General features: G+C 40.0%; 1 protein-coding gene across 5 annotated transcripts in view; it reads left to right on the plus strand.

The window, feature by feature from the left end:
• The window catches only part of LOC129119895 (potassium voltage-gated channel subfamily A member 5), a 197799-nt gene that overhangs the window by 151900 nt on the left and 31374 nt on the right, over window positions 1-14525 (plus strand). For 4 of the 5 annotated variants that reach the window (XM_077178433.1, XM_077178432.1, XM_077178431.1 and 1 more), the window contains one exon: window positions 7559-8574. The exons of the other annotated variant lie outside the window; for it this stretch is intronic. The gene's annotated coding sequence lies outside the window, so the exon portion shown is untranslated. Of the gene's footprint in view, window positions 1-7558; window positions 8575-14525 lie in introns of those variants that run through there. 5 annotated transcript variants of the gene reach the window in all.

Below are 14525 nucleotides of genomic sequence, written 5' to 3' on the forward strand. Positions count from 1 at the left end.
ATGGACAGTGAGGAGGAGGAAACTTTTGTTCCCTTGGCTTCTGCAGCATGGTGGGAATATTACAATTTACATCTCCAAGGCACCAGCAGAATATCAGTACCTTCCCTGGCCAGAGGAAGGGGAGGGAGACACTGTGACTCAGTCACTCAGCTGAGTCACCATTCTGGCAGCAGCAATTTGGGTGGTGCCACTGTCACCACCCTCCTCCCTCAAAGCTGTGCCTGTACTCACTCCCTGCCTGCAGGAGACTCTTCTCATCAGGGACTGAGGTACCTGCCCTGGTGCACCTGATTTTAAAATTAGGATGACATTCTCCAAGCCATGGAATAAACGTGAAAGCATTCCTTTGAAAGAAAAAAGAAACTGTACCCACCAAAACCTTCTAAAATACCAAGTCACCCTTTAAGCTGAGTCTGGCAAGACTTTAGGCATTAAAATAAACATTTCTGCATGCCAAATATTCCCCTTTGAAATTCAAAAGAGGAATTTAATTGAAATTGTTTAAAAATCCAAGAACAATACAGAATTGGAGTTTTCCCACACTGTCCTTCCCCTTTCTCACATCAGAAGCAGAGAGTAACAGTGATACTCCTATACACCAAAATAAAGACCAAGCAGGTGGTCCTGTCCTACAGTATTTAATCATTATCTCAAGCTTCCCAGGAGAGCATCTTAATCACCCTCACACCTCCTACAGTGGCGTGTGCCACAGATAAATCAGTTCTCATAGTAATTACAGGCAAGAAGCACCCATAGGACATTATTTTATTTTCAGGCTGAGGAAAGTTAAAAGCCATTTAAAAGCTATAAGCCAGGCATGAAGGACACTTAAATTGTCTTAAAAATAGCCCTGGTTTTGCAGTATTTATGAGCAAATCTGGGGAGGACTCAGATGTGGCTCAGACCCATTAAGGTGTGAATTATATGTAGTGCAAGATATGCCCATCTGCCAGTGCTTTTGAGGCATTCAGACCCCTACACAGAGTTCTTCACTTACTGCTTCTCTAGAGTCAAAGTAGCCCGTAGGCCCAAGAGTGAATCTGGGCTTTGTGTCAAGATCAGATGAATGGCAGCTGTAAAAATTATTTGAGGATCAGCTGCAGCTCAAAAGAATGTGCGTGGTTCTGGCGGAGTTTGAGGTGCTCCTGCAGGAAATGTATTTGTTTCTGCCCTAGAAGTGCCCTGTGTGCTTTCTAAGATCTGAAGAGAAAAATCGTTTTCACAAGCACTTCTAGGTCAGTAATTTTCTCTGTTTTCACTGAAAACTTCCTTTAGAAATTTACTTGAACAATTTTAGTCAGCCATTGCCACATTAAGGCTTTATGACAGTAAAGTTTTTATTCTCTCACAATTTGAAACAGTCCTGAACAAAGATAATCAAGAGGAAGTAAATTCAAAATAGAAATTCTGCTAAGATAACAAAGGTCATGTCTAATGTGTAAAAAAATACTGTGTTTAACTGAAATATTTTGCTTCATCAACTTACTTTTTTTCATTGCCTGTGTCGCTACTGGCACGGGATGAGAAAGAAAGTGGAAAATAAGTTTAGGCATCTTGTTGCATGACTATCTTCAGAGTCTTTATGCTTGGCTTTTCTATACACTGCAACCACATTTAGAGCTAGGCCATCCCTCAAATGTGTATTTATGTAGCTGTTCCTTTTCTCCTTCTTTTTTTTCTTTTGGAGCAATTTAAGTTCCCACACTAAGAATGTGAAAAGAAGCATCAGCAGAATGAGTCCATGTTTGTGCCATTTGGACCCAATCACCTGAAGATGATTTTTATGCACCTGAGGGATGATGTGTAATGTTTATCCTGCTGAGGACCACAGCCCATGGGACACTTAGGAAGTCTTGCTGAGGCATGGGAGTAGCTCAGGGGTGCCAGAGCTGACTCCAGACACCCTGCCTGGTGTCCCTGTCACCAGCAGGGCTGGGAGGGGAGGTTCACTCCATCCTGAGAGCCACGTCCCCATTGCAGGGTCCAACTGGGCTGTACCTATGGCACTTGTCTTGCCAGAGGGGCTTTGCAGCATGGCCAACTCATTCCAGCTCTGGATTCCCACCAGGCACAGGTAGTTTAGGGATTTCTGCAGGGCACTCAGCAGGAGGGGGAGATGAACTCTTGTTGATTGTCACCAAGAACATCAATTTAGGCCAGATAAGGATCAGGCTTGGAATAACCACATGGAAAGCAGGACCCTTGTCAAGGAACTGGTGAGTCAAAATTCCAGACAAACCATATGAGGGGGATCTGGGCAGGCCTAGGAAGTCTGTATCAGATCATATTTGTATCCCTCCCAGTTCAATGTTCTATTTCTGACTGCAGGCAGTGCCAGTTATTTCAAAAGAAATTCAGCTGTAGACCATTGCAGTTTATCCCCAGGGAAAGCCTGGGTTTATATTTATGGCCTGTGTCTTGAACAAAAGATTTATATCAATTTGAAAAAAAGGTTGATAAACATTTAGTCTTTTGGACAAGACACTCTCCAGCCCCTGGAGAGAAGCATTTTGACAAACCCTGGAAGGGGTGATAGGGGCCTCAGACACATTTTTAAGACTCAAGTCTTGGGGGTGTGGGAGGAGCTCATGCAAGAGCAAAGTCACTTTAGGCTTTGCAGGCTTAGATTACAAATTTCCAGGGAGATCCAAAATTCATGTCCATGCCATGTGAAAGCAAAGTGCCTCTTTCAGACAGCATTTACCCCACCTGAAACTGAGGATTGAAAATCCACCTCAGTCCCCACTGTGAGGTGCTCTGCACTTCCCAGGGAGTACCCAGCAGCTTTTAGGAAGTTTGGATCACCATTCCTCTCTGCCCTGCCAAACCCCAGGTGTCCCTGTAAAGTGGGCATTTGGAGTTTGCAGGGCAGAGAGGAATGGTGATCAGCCAACCCATCCAACCCACAGCTGGATGAAAAACTCAGATGAATCTCCAAAGCTGTTTCTTCTTTCAGAAGCACTGAGCTGACTCAAGATTTACTGGGCTGTCAGGACAAAACAAGGCATTCAGGAGACCTCCTGATCCCATCCTCAATCTCGTTAACTTCCTGCCTTGCCCAGTGCCCCCGTGGCCTCATGTTAATGAAGGGCTGTAATTGGTAAATGAAATTGATTACACAACTCTTTGAATGAGGCAAATTGTCCACCTCTGGAGAAAAGGTATCATTTTCTGCTGTGCATATGTCAAACCAGGGTCTCATAAAAGCCCTGGGTAAGTAGAGAGCATTTCAAATTGGCTACAAAGTGCTGGACAAAGCATTGGCAGAAGGAGGGGCAGGGACAAAAATTACCTTAGCAGCTCTTTCCTATCCCCAGTTACTGTGATTCTATGAATTTTTAATTCTGAGCTGCACAATTTAATTACCACTTGCAAAGAGCTGCAGAAAATGGAGCCATTTTCTGCTGTGGGTAGATCTGTCCTGTCATCTGTCAGCTGTGAGGGCGGTAATTATTCCTATAGAAATGTGGACATAAAATTGATCCATGTCTGCCTGAAGGACTGTATATTGGGGCATCACAGCTGGAAAAAGCTGACAGAGGTTGTCCTAAAAGCCCTAAACGCCTCTTCAATAAAACAGTCTGAACTCTGCCATGTTGCAGGACTACTCAATATCTTGTCATTTAATCATGTTAATATTTTCATATATCTGGTTTTGAATTGCTGCAGAGTAAAGGAATCAATTCCTTTACTCTCTTACTCTCTTACTCCTTTTATAGTAGCCATTTTACTAATGCAGAGCTTGGCATTTTTTATCTGAGAGGAGAAATGTATTGCTAGGCTATTCTGGGAAACAAGAAATAATTCCCTTTCTTTGTGAGATGCCCTTGTCACATTAATATCACCCTTTCAACTCTCTGTAATCCTTAAGGGAGTCCTCCAAGCCTGGTGTCAGTTTTGTTCTGAATATTTATCATATTATACAGGTGCTCTTGAAGCTGTAATGACAGCACAAGACAAAGAGATCTCAGTGTCTGGCTATATAAATATAAATTATGAGCCTGTGTATTCATAGTATCATAGAACCATAGAATGGACTGAGTTGGAAGGAGCCACAGGAATCATCTCTTTCCAGTCTCTCTGCAGACTTCCACTAGGCTGGGGGGCTTAGGGGGCTTACTCCTAGGTCAGAAAACCTGTGGGACAGGAATCATAATTTAACATTTCTTGTGTGTAAATATGCACCCTACTCTCAGGCTAAGCCTGACCAGTTTCATCTCCCAAATTCTGTTATTGCAGGAATTAAGCAACATTTTGGGGAGTTTGCTTGTGCTGATTTTAAGAGAACAGAGTGCTCTGGGAGTAGTGGTGATGGATGTTCCTTCATTCACTTAACTGAAAGGCTCTCACTTGTGCCAGCTGTAAATTAGGTTTTACAGACCAGATGATAACCCCAATTATTACCTTATTTTTTCCAAGAGGAGATGTTGTTATTAAGTGATTAACTGTGCTCGGCAACAGTTTCTTGAACTGTGTTTTTTTTTGACCATTTTTCCTCTTGTTTGCATTGAATTGATTTATTTATGTAGACCTTGATATGTTATAAACCCTAAAATTATCCTAGACATCAATTTTCTTCTCAGGGGAGACCTTATCTCACTGTTGATGGCCTGATTATTTAACTCACTGCAGAAAAGCAATATTTTCTGTGATATGCCAAATTATGCATTCTCCCTAAAAACCTGCTGTGACAGACAAATAAACGTTTTAGCCATGGGAAGGCAGAAGCAGAGAGGTGTTGAGACTTGCTGAAAGCCACACAGTGTTACTGTCAGAGGCCAGATTAGGATTTTGCAAGTCACTCATCAGCAAACTCACTTGATTTGGGATCTGGGATTTACAAAGAAACTTGGCAAACTTTACCAGTTCTCCAGCCACTGGCACTGAGATAGGATCCCAGGAAAAGCTCATCTTGGACAAAGGTTCTGCCACAGCTTCCCTTCCCTGTTTTGTGTGTGTGTGTGTGTGTGTGTGTGTGTGTGTGTGTGTGTGTGTGTGTGTTTGAAGACAAAAAGGATCTGGCAGAAAGGTGCAAAAACTGTGGGTAGAAGTTATAGCAGCCATTCTGTTGACACTGTGAAGTTATGATGTGTGGTTTACTGACAATCCCTAAATCCCTTCAAGCAGGGAGGTGGCCCTGCAATATGGGACTGCCACCACCTAGTTGTTTTGTTCCCTTTTTTGGAGGAGTTCAGAAAATGGATCTCCAGGATCTATCTGAAAAAGGCAAAGCTTGCCAAGTGCCAGTACCTCTTAATATCACCATATCCAGTTTAGCAATACAGTTCCTGTCTCTGATGCCACTTCTGTGTTTGGGACATCCATGCCCTATATCCCTTCAGGAAGACTCATTGACCTAAGCTTGCTGGGTTGGTTACTCAGATAATCCTCTCAAACAGGAGAGAACCACACAAATGGACTGGGTTTTTTTCTAGTTACCGTGTTTTAAGGTTTGTGTGCCATGTGAAATAATAAAGATTTACTAAATTATGCAATCATAGAGTCATAGAATGGCCTGAGTTGGAAGGGGCCCTAAAGATAATCTAGATCCAATCCCTGCCATGGGCAGGGATACCTTCCACTATCCCAGGGTGCTCCAAGCCCTATCCAGCCTGCCCTGGAACGCTTCCGGGGATGAGGCAAATGGAAGATGAAACCTGCTTACCTTCACACACATGTACCAGGCCATTCCTAGAATCCCTAGAAGAGTTTTAGAAATAGGGCACAGAAAAACAGAGCAAAACTACAAGAGCATTTCTACTCTCCTTCATAATTCTGGTAACTATCACCTGTGGATTTTTCTCAGTATCTTCAAGAAAAAGACAAAGTTCCTTTTTCTGTTCACTTTCCAGCATTTTCTAACAATTCAATACTTGCAGTTGAAGGACATATGACATTTTTAATGTCATTGTAATGTCATTTTTCTCCACAGGCTGCAATAGTTTTCTTCCCTAGCTCCTTCTCTGGAGAAGGGGGCAAGGACGGACACAGGACTGTGAGACCTGTTCAATAAATAATTTAATTCTCAGTAATAGTAACATCTAAAACAATCTTCCCTACCCCAAGTGGAAATCATAGCTGGGCACAGACATATTCCCCCAGCTGCACAATTCCCAACAAAAGTACTATTTAGAACTAATGGGTCAAAAACATTTCAATATTAATTCTGCTGAAAATGGTAGTGTGAATCAATCTGAAATTAAATAGGTGGTGCCTAAACTCTTTCTTGCCATGGGCAAGCAAAACCTCGGATGTGGAACAGCAAGTGCAAAATAAAAGCAGCAATGGGAGTATTAGAGAAGAAAGTCTAAATGATGAAATTCTAAGCCTGAGCAAGATTTTTCTTTGTGGCCCAAGAGGTCTGGTCACACATATATTGCACATTTATATTTTATATGCATATATACAGTGCAATTATGCTCTTGCACATAAACATTTGGAGGAATTTTTGTTTCATTTCAAAGGTTTCCAAAGTGCAAACCTGGGAAATATTACAGATATATCAGGCAGATTGGGAGCCACCTTAATTTTCAAAATCATTGCAAATGCCTTTATGAAAGAGAGATTATTTAGCTAGGTTAGGTCAAGAGCCGCGAGAGGGATGTAGAAATGGAAGCAAAGTCTACATATTCCAGAGTGTTCCAATTTTCAATTCCCATTATATTTTTAGCTTGGGCTTCAATTGTCAAAGCTGCTGTATACATGAGTTGTTCCCTCTGGGTGTTTAGAAGTAGAATAATTAACTGTGTAGGTTGGTTGGTAGTAGATAGGTAGATGTGTTGTCACAGAAATCAAGAAGAAACTCTATCATCCAGCTGCCTTGTTCCTTCAGGTCTTTTATTTCACTGCTCCAGCCAAAGTTGATTTTCATTTAAATGTGGTAAACATACAAGGCCTCTCATGAAATGTTAGAGGTCAACTGCACCCCTCATTTTATTTAGTGTATGTTTCTTTACTTCACTTAAAAGAAGAATAGCAAAACCACAAACTGAAACCCAGTATCACCAAGCATTGAAAACAAAATGGTGCTTACGGGATTGGAGTACTGAGGAAAAAAACCACCATTTTACTTTGCAAAGCATTTGGAAAAGTGCATTTGATCTTTTTATTGCATTCTTTGGTGCTTGATATTTCAGCCATCCACCCTGGGCTTAATTCTGTGTGGTCCTTCCAGCAAATGTGGGGTTTGTTCCTGGTGTTACTGCTCACCTACTGTGTGACATGGGCTGAAGCACATCTATATCCTTATGGTGCCTAAAGACACCTGGATGTAAAATGGCTGAAGAGGAGTATTTAATTTATATTTGTGAATTATGTTTATTCATTATATTTATGCATTGTATTTATAGATTTTATTTAATTTAGCTTGGTTCCAGAAGGCTTAATTATAAGGGTCTCCTACCCAGAGTACCTAAATGAATGCTCTCTCATGTCTCTCTCTGCTCTCTTCATTGTTTTATCCACTCTGCCAAAATACAGCACATTTATTTGTTTGAATTTTGTCATGCTAATATTTTTACAAATACTTTTAAATTTGATTTCTATCTTTTTTTTACAGTCCCCAGTTCTGGAATGTCCTTTGGAACCATTTCTGTGGGAAGGACTGCAGGACTGTGCTGTTTTCTCATATCATGAGCCTCTATCAAAAAAAGCTACTGCATAAATCACTAAAACAAACAAGAGGAAAGGTGTTTTGCTATAATAACTGTTAATTAACATGATTTGCCTTGTTAGATGTTCTTCAGTTTTAATTTGTGATGATCTATATCCATTTCTATACTTTATATATTCAAGATAGGGACATTGATGAGTTTCTGCTGTTTTGGACTTTTAATAAAAGGACATGTGTTCATAAAGTTTCATATTTCAAACATATTTCAACATGTCAAAATACCTTCATTTAAAAAATACAGATTTTTATGCTTCTTATGAGAAGTATATCTTTAAAAACCAGAAACATGTTAATTACCAGTATGCTGCTCCATAATCAGCCCTAATCAGAGGCAGTGGGGACAGTAAAATGGGGAGGATGAATCTAATTTCAGTGCTTTGCTGGGTGAACAGAACCAAGAAACTTTTTTCCTTTGTAACTGGAAATGATAAACATGAACATGGATGATGTGATAAATAGAAATAAGAAACATGAACATAGATAACATGATAAATAGCACATAGATTGGGAACCTCATTATTTGGGAAGCCTGTTATTACAGCAATAAAACCACAAAAGGTGCTTCTGTAAATAGGATAAAATATATTTGTGTCTATGTGTAAAAATATTAAAGTAAACCTAGAAAGAGCTAATAAATATATTTAACAGTGAAAAAAAAATCAGGAATTCACATATGTAACATGATGTATGTGGACTTTGATGTCATGTGTTAATAAACAAAATAGCATCTCTCTTCCATTATTTGAATCTACGTAAACTAAATATCAGTTTAAAAATGTCTGATAGAGCAAATACTTAAGTCAAATACCTCAGTCTGCCTTTCATTTTGTGTAAAATTAAATCTGTGTGTATTTCTGCATGAATTTTTATGTATTAAATGCACAGTTTTGATTATTGTGCCACCTGTGCATTTTCTTCTCTTTTCTTACATTTTGTTCCATTCCCACTCTTTGGAAAGGGAATCACACAGAATGGCAAGACACTGGGTTCTGTTTTGCCCTGGAAAAGCAGGATCTGTCCCATCAAGCAGGTTTACAATACCAGAGGCATTTAAAATTGACTTTAGGAAGGGTGTGTAGAGGTATGCTTTTATGAACATGATTTCAATGGGACAAGTTCATGAGCAGGATTATATTGGATTCAAAGCAGGACTTGAATATCCTCATATTTCAGTCTTTCAAAACCCCCACAGATCATTTCCTACTGCACACCTCTGATAAAAACTGCTAAATATGGCCGGAATGTTACAGATTAGTTGTTTTTTAAGGCTGCTTGCTATAGGTTTATTGGGAGAACAGCAATTTTTCATTTATTCCTTTGTAGATCTGCAGCAAGAAATTCCAGAGAAGGATATAGATGGAGCAACAAACAGATGAAGCAGTCGGAATTTCTTGGTCTAGTGATATTTTGCAAGAATTCTTAAAAAATTGAGGCATTTTTTCCAGATCCTTATCCAAGGATTTTAACATTTGAATCCTGCATAAACAAAGGATTTGTTTCAGCAGTTTCCACAGTAATTGGCCGATGCAAACACCAAGAGTGTTTTAGGGCTGGCATAATGGGCCTGCTCTTAATTTATGAAAATAAATCACAACTTAGATGTCACTTTGCAGTTTCATGTAGTAAACTGATAGACAGCTGGAGAATCATAACAATATGGTAGCTTATTTCCTTTTTTTTTTTTTTTTCTTCAAGCAGTGGCAATGAAATTTCTTTTCACAGTTGACCAAACCCCCAAGACAACATGACAACATCAAGACTAGCCAGCATAAGTCAATACTTTGGATTGTCATCATTGCCAGTGTGGAAAATGGCTTCTGGTGAGCTGTACATCACAGAAGTCTTCAAATTACTTCCACACATGCACAGATGCCGTGTGATGAATGTCTTTCCAATGTGAAGTTATTCCCTCCTATTAATGTCCTGAAGCTGTATGAACATCTTCCCCAAAACTGGTACCAGGCAGCAGCTAGAGCTGATTGGAAGACAAGAATTCTATTTTTATTAACATCTTGGGGACTTCAAAATTAAAAAAAAAAAAAAAAAAAAAAAAAAAAAAAAAAAAAAGCACACTGGGACAAAAATTCCACTGGAACAAAATCTCTGTGTCTTTGGAGAAATGAGAAATCCCAGCCCAAAACTCTGATACACATTTACATATTTGAGGGACAGACAGCACAGTTTAGACTTTGAACTACACCAAGGCTGTGTCCCCTGCTCTGTCTCCTTTGGCCGCCTGGATGACTGCTGTGGCCTCTTGGCTACAAAATGGTAGAATCATAGACTGTGCTGAGTTGGAAGGACCATCCACTCCAACTCCTGGCCCTGCACAAACACCCAACAGTTTCACCCTGTGCCTGAGAACACTGTCCAAATATTCTTGGAGCTCTGGCAGCCTTGGGGCTGTGACCACACCCTGGGGAGCCTGTTCAGTGCCCCACCACCCTCTGGAGGAAGAACCTTTCCCTGATATCCAACCTAATCCTCCTCTGACCCAGCTCCAGCCATTCTCTTGGGTCCTGTCCCTGGTCACACAGAGCAGAGACCAGGGCCTGCCCTGCCTCTTCCCCTCGTGAGGGTGTTGAAGAGCACAATGAGCTCTGCCCTCAGTCTCCTCCAGCTGAACAGACCAAGTGCCCTCAGCTGCTCCTCATGTGGCTTCCCCTCCAGGCCCTTCACCATCTCCAAAACCCTACTTTGGACACTCTCAAACAGCTTTAGATCTTTCTTATATTGTGGCACTCAAAACACAATATTCAAGGTTAGGCCACCCCAGCCCAGAGCAGAGCGGGACAATCCCCTCCCTGGCCTGGCTGGCCATGCTGAGCCTGGTGACCCAGAACAGGGCTGTCCCTCCTGGCTGCCAGGGCACTGCTGGCCCATGTCCAGCTGGCCATCAACCAGGACCCCCAGGTCCCCTTCCACAACACTTCTCTGCAGCCTCTCATTCCCAGTCTGTCTGTACATTCAGGGCTGTCCCATCCCAGCTGCAGAGAATCCAGCTCTTGCCTATGTTAACTTCACACAGTTGGTGATGTCCAGCCCTGTCGTTTGTCCAGGGCTCTCTGCAGAGCCTCTTCGCCCTTGAGGGAGTCGACAGCTCCTCCCAGTTTTGTATCATCTGCAAACTTACTTTGTATCCCTACATGTCCTGAATCCAATTCTTTTATGAAGCTGTTGAAGAGAACGGGGCTTAAGATGGAGCCCTGATGGAGCCCTGCAGAACCACAACAGTGACAGGTCCCCAGTCTGATGTCACCACAGTCACTGTCACCCTCTGTGCCCAGCCTGCGAGCCAGTTACTCCCCCAGCACACCATGTTTCTATCCAGCTGTGGGCTGGACAAAATCAACATGTTGTCCTCATTAATAGACTCTAAATTAATTTTATACCATCAAAATCAATGACCATCAAAGCAAACACTGTTTGTTGTAGTGACACTTTCCAAACAAACTGAAAAACTTCCATTACAACAAAAAAGTAGCAGTTTCTCACACCAGGACCACGGAATCAATGATCTCTGTGTTTCTTCATGAAAAATAAGACAAATTTTATTCAATGCATCTAAAGTTAGACCAAAAAGAATTTTAAAAATCTTTTGCACCTGGAAGAACTTTTCAACAGCAGATAAAGGATAGGAACAACCATTCATGGCATTTTTCGCTAAATAATAATTGTGTTTCTGAACTGACAGAGATGTTTTTGTAGGAAAGCAAACCTTTAGAATGTACACCTTGACAAAGGAATTTTTTTTGTTCTATTACGTACGGAAGCACACTGACCTGATGCAGATATAGTTTTTATAGCTGATTACAATCTTGTCACCCATATACTCCTCCAAAATATTGAACTACTCTTTTTCATCTCAATTCAAATGAAATAATATAAGACCTTTTAAAACCTGTACTAACTTTATATTTTATGCTTTGATAGACCCAATTTTATGGGACGTTTTCAGTAGCGTGTTTCTCTTTTCCAGAATAAGCTAGTATTATATTTCCCTATATAGCACTTGTTTCTGTTTCTGCTCAGAGTTTAACTTACTTCTACTCCTAAGTTCTATTCTTCAAGTTTCATTTCAATTTCTGATTGTTAACAAGGAAGATGAAATGTAGTTTTTGAAGCAGATTACAGATTACAGATTATTCTGTATCACCCTCCTAAGAGGACTTTGCAAAGCTTTCCCACCTCTGTTGGTGCTGCTGTCACATTTAAGATACCAGAATATGCCTTGTAACCTGGTTTTCCACATAACTATTTTGTGCTCAGATGAATCAAATTGTCCAAAAACTCATGCTAAACCCATCTGCCATTCTGCTGATGCTCCAAAAGTGCTGCTCTCAGCTGTCTCTCCTTCTCTTACTGTGTGGGATGTGCTCTTGCTTGAAAGAGACCCAGCCAACAGCTGATTTTGACCCTCAGACAGACAAGAGGGCACCTGCAAGCCAGACTGGGAGTAGCAGGTCCATGGATTTGAGAGAAGTGAATGAGAAGGGATCCACCAGAAAGGACTAGAATAATGCAAAGTTTTTATTTTGACCTACAGTTCAGAAGCAGAGGGAAAGCAGTTAAATCCAAAGTCAGTAGATTTAAAACTGATAAAAGCAAAGAGATATTTCAGCCAAAGTCTTATTAGCTACTCTTTATCTGTACCTATTATACACAGGGAAAAAAAGAAGAGAAAAAGTAAAAACTAGGAACAGAATACTGCATTATTATCACATTAGAAAATATAACCAAATATATACCCCAGAAGAATCTATCTTAAATAAAAATGTCAGACTTATAAAGCTACTTTAAAGCTTATTAAGCCAGGTATTAATAGAATAATTCAATTTTTATAATACTAAAGAATAAGTATTTAAAAATATATCTTTCACATTTTATAGTTGCTATGAAGGGAAAACCTTAAATTTAATATAGTCTTTAAAGTCACTTGTTTCTGAACATAGAATTCTCAGAATAATGAACAGTTAGGATAATAATCAGTCGAGAAAAGGAATGCATTGATGTGTATATAAGGAGTAAAACTGCGTGAGAAACAGAGGATTAGGCCCCATTCACTTTCAATTTTTTTAAACATTCAAAGTCATGATTTTAAGCAATGGTAAAAAAATCCACTAAAATGTAGACTGCCACAGACTTTAAGAAGTCACCCAGTCCATTTTTCTACCCTGGGCAGTGTTACATATAAGCAAAATTCAGTCTCACAACTCACCTAGCAAATATTTGTCTAAATCTTTCTTTAAGCCTCCACAAATTCCTGGAGCATGCTAATCCAGCCTTTCACTATCTTGCCATTAAAAAGCTGAGTTTTTTTCCCCTAATTCCCACCCTCTTTCTGTTGAGGCAATTCAAACACATCATGTCTTGTTCTGTTCCTGGTGGCTGTTATCATGTCTCTGCACATTCTTCCCTTCCCTAGACTAAACAAACCCAGCTCCTTTGCTCTTGTCTCTCTAGCTGTGTTTTCTGGACATCTGATAATTCTTGGTGTTCATCTCTGGGTTTTTGCCAGTTGGCAAGGGGCATTTCTCCAGCTGTTAAGTGCATTCAGCTGGACACAGAATCCCAGATTGGGCTTTATCCATATGGGAAAGAGGTATTACTTCCCATACCTTCTGTAGCACCCCTCATTTACAGGGGATTCCTTTTTTCATCACGGTGGATCTGCTGACTCACACATTCCCTTTTGTAGATTTTCTGCCTACTCGGTTATTCCACTCCTTATATTTGTCCCCTTGACCCTTAGAAATTGTTGGGGTTTTTTATTTTTTAATTTGAAAGTTGAAAAGATGAGAGGCTCCCATGCAAAAGAGGAATTGTACATATGTTTGCAATTGTGGAAAGACACAAAAAAAAATTACACATGAAACTAAATTTGTTTTCACTACTTCACAGTTACCATTTGCAGTCCCTAATCTTTTGTTACAAGTGGTGACCATAAAGTAATCTTTGGTACAAATTACTTCATTCTGGAAATGTTTGTATTTTGATGTAATTAAAAAAATCAATGAGTTCTTACTTAACATTCATAAATAAAAGAAAAAAAGTATGGGATCGTTAGGCAAATGAATGAATAGAAGGACTTCAGAAAAAAAAAGTGATGTGTGGGTTTTCCAGTGTTGTCTAGAAAACTCAGGAAAATAACTGCATTTTCTTCACATTCTCTTAAATTTTTCAGACTAAAATTTGTCATTCTCTTCAAATAAGGAAATGAGAAAAAGTCTGTATCGACAAAGAAATTATTCACAAGTCTTCCTCTTTCCTCAGAATGTGAATCATCAGTACAACACCTGAAGCCTGACACCCTGGTGTTCCAGGATTTGTGGCTGAGCTCTCTGAATACCACTTTCTGGCCAAGCCTTGCTTCAAGACTACAGAACTTCCACTGCCTTGCTGCTCCAGTTTCTAATAATATATTTGAGTTTCTGCTCCAGCTTTTCCCTCAGGAAAGACTTGTTTGGATCTTCTTCTGTCCCAGCCACCACTTTATTGAAATTTGCAGTTTAGTTCCTCTTAAAACTGAAGTCATCTGTCAGATGTAGCTGAAATTGGAAAAGGGTTTTGAGATTATGAAGAGAAAGGACAGCAGCAAACATCAGACATTTTGTTAACATCAATCTTATCTCCACAGAAAATCAAGCCAAGGAGTCTCTGCTCTCTAAGCACTATGACACATTTCCTACAAAAAAACCTGATTTGTTCAGGCTTTCTAGAAATAAATGGCAACAAAAAAGAAACTATAATTCTTGCTACAAAAGAAACTTTTAGAGGGTCTGGGTGTGAGAGGAAACCAAGGAAAAGTTTTCCATTAGCCAGAGAGACTTTGGATAAAACTTTTACAAACACT

Source organism: Agelaius phoeniceus, chromosome 5, assembly GCF_051311805.1.
Source record: "Agelaius phoeniceus isolate bAgePho1 chromosome 5, bAgePho1.hap1, whole genome shotgun sequence".
In the NCBI taxonomy this organism is placed as follows: Eukaryota; Metazoa; Chordata; class Aves; order Passeriformes; family Icteridae; genus Agelaius; species Agelaius phoeniceus.